Raw genomic sequence first — 2,083 nt, 5'->3', positions numbered from 1 at the left:
GACAGAGGGTGTGGACACCTGCAGCCTCGGAACCTATGGATTCCCGCAGGTGTCAGGTAAGACTTTTAGAGTCCTCTTGATCTCAATGTTCGAGTTTCAAACTTTAATTGTCCCAGAGAAGAGATCAACGTAGAAGAGATAAAAACACACCTCTCATCCATCTATGATGGTTTGATTAATAAACACACAATTGTTACTTCCTCCCCTGAACACTGGCACAATGCAACCCAGCCCGGCTCGTGCCAGAACGAGGTCCCTGCAGCTGTCGTAAGTTAGCCTCACATCTCTACGTGTTCGGGATCTAAAAAAATATGTTTTTAAGGCAAAGCCAACATTATTTGTTACTATATCATTGTTCAGCACATCTCTGCACATCTTTTAACAGGTTCCTGTGAGTGTCTTCCTTATGTGCGATGGGTGTGGCGCTGTGACAGGTGTAAACCTCTGTTCTGTGAACCTGTCACCCTGACACCGTCTACAGATGTCCAAGTAAAGAGACATCCTTTACAACTTCCTGTTTTATCAAAAAGGAGACATCTTTACACCTTCCTGTTTTATCAAAAAGGGAGACATCTTTTACACTTCTGTTTATCAAAAAAGGAGACATCTTTACACTCCTGTTTATCAAGAAACTACACCTTGTTATCAAAGAGACAGTCTTACACTTCCTGTTTTATTCAAAAGGAGACATCTTTACACTTCGCTGTTTTATCAAAAGGAGCGGACATCTTTACACTTCCTTGTTTATCAAGAAAAGGAACATCTTTACACTTCCTGTTTTTATCAAAAAGGAGATTTTCCGTCTAAATACGAGACATTCTTCTTGTTATTCATAGACACTGTTTCCTGTTTTATCAAAAAAGGAGACTCTGTACTTTCCTGTGTTATCAAAAAGGAACATCTTTTTTACACTTCCTGTTTTATCAAAAAGGAGACATCTTTACACTTCCTGTTTTATCAAAAAGGAGACATCTTTACACTTCCTGTTTTATCAAAAGGAAACATATGTACACAAAGGAGGCATCTTTACACTTCCTGTTTTATCAAAAGGAGACATTGCGCTTGTTGTTGTGAATCATTTATGTAATTAGACTTTGGGTTGACCTGTTTCAAATGTGAGAAATTCAGTTTGGGTAGCCTACTACTTCCTGTACTAGCCCTACGGTGAAATGAATGACAAAAAATGTTTTGTATTTTCTGTGTGTTGTTCCTCCCTCTCCCAGACTGTGAATGCAACGTCGAAGGCACTGTGGCCGGTGTGGCAGAGTGTGCTCAGGTGAAAACGTTTTCTCAACGATTCAAATGTTTAGTTGACATAAAATATATCTAGTAATAGTGGCTAGCTACAGTAGAGTTCTCTCAAAGACTGGAGTGGACATACAGTTAATTTAGACCACTACTTGTTTCAATTCAACGGTCGTTTAAAAGTTGTTTTTCTGGCTCCTACAGAATAACGGCCAATGTCACTGTAAACCCAACGTGTGCAGTGGCACCTGCTCTGTGTGTAAAGACGGACACTTCAACCTGCAGAGTGGCAGCTTCTTCGGCTGTCAAGGTAACCCTTCGACTACTGTCCCACCAACTCAATGTTGCTCTGTCCAGAGGACCCCTGAAGTACCCCATCTTGTACAATCTACCAGTAGGCAATCTCAAGTACCCCCTGTGGATAGGCCAAGTACCCCCAGGGTCCTAGTACCCCCTGTGGATAGGCTAAGTACCCCCAGGGTCCTAGTAACTCAGCGGTCCAAGTAACCCAGCGGTCCAAGTAACCCAGGGGTCCAAGTACTGCTGGTTGAGAACCACTGGCCTAAGGGAACCAGCAGGAATCAAACCCGGTTTTCCCGCTCGCCAACCCAACATCTTAACCATTAGATCAAGAGGACATCCTCATGGGTCGAGGGCAACAGTTGGGCTTTACATGTCTCAAGCAGAGACACCTCGTCACAGAGTGGAATAAATATCCTCTGTTACAATAACACCAGTCTGTTTTACTATACATTTTTTTATAAACTATAAACTCTAAAGGTTGTACAGTAGTATATCAGGGTGTGTTGGTGTGTTGGTGTGTACGTTACAGGTTGTA

General features: G+C 42.2%; 1 long non-coding RNA gene across 1 annotated transcript in view; it reads left to right on the top strand.

Annotated features, from left to right (window-relative positions):
• Positions 1–425: 425 nt before the first annotated feature.
• The window catches only part of LOC139026223 (uncharacterized), a 10,717-nt gene continuing 9,059 nt past the window's right edge, over positions 426–2,083 (top strand). Inside the window, exons 1-3 of the long non-coding RNA XR_011477975.1 lie at positions 426–489; positions 1,224–1,276; positions 1,450–1,555. This is a non-coding gene — a long non-coding RNA (uncharacterized lncRNA). The remainder of the gene's footprint in view (positions 490–1,223; positions 1,277–1,449; positions 1,556–2,083) is intronic.

Source organism: Salvelinus sp. IW2-2015, unplaced genomic scaffold (genome assembly GCF_002910315.2).
Source record: "Salvelinus sp. IW2-2015 unplaced genomic scaffold, ASM291031v2 Un_scaffold4151, whole genome shotgun sequence".
In the NCBI taxonomy this organism is placed as follows: Eukaryota; Metazoa; Chordata; class Actinopteri; order Salmoniformes; family Salmonidae; genus Salvelinus; species Salvelinus sp. IW2-2015.
The sequence above is the reverse complement of the archived record's forward strand: the minus strand, read 5'-3'. Positions and strand labels throughout refer to the sequence as shown.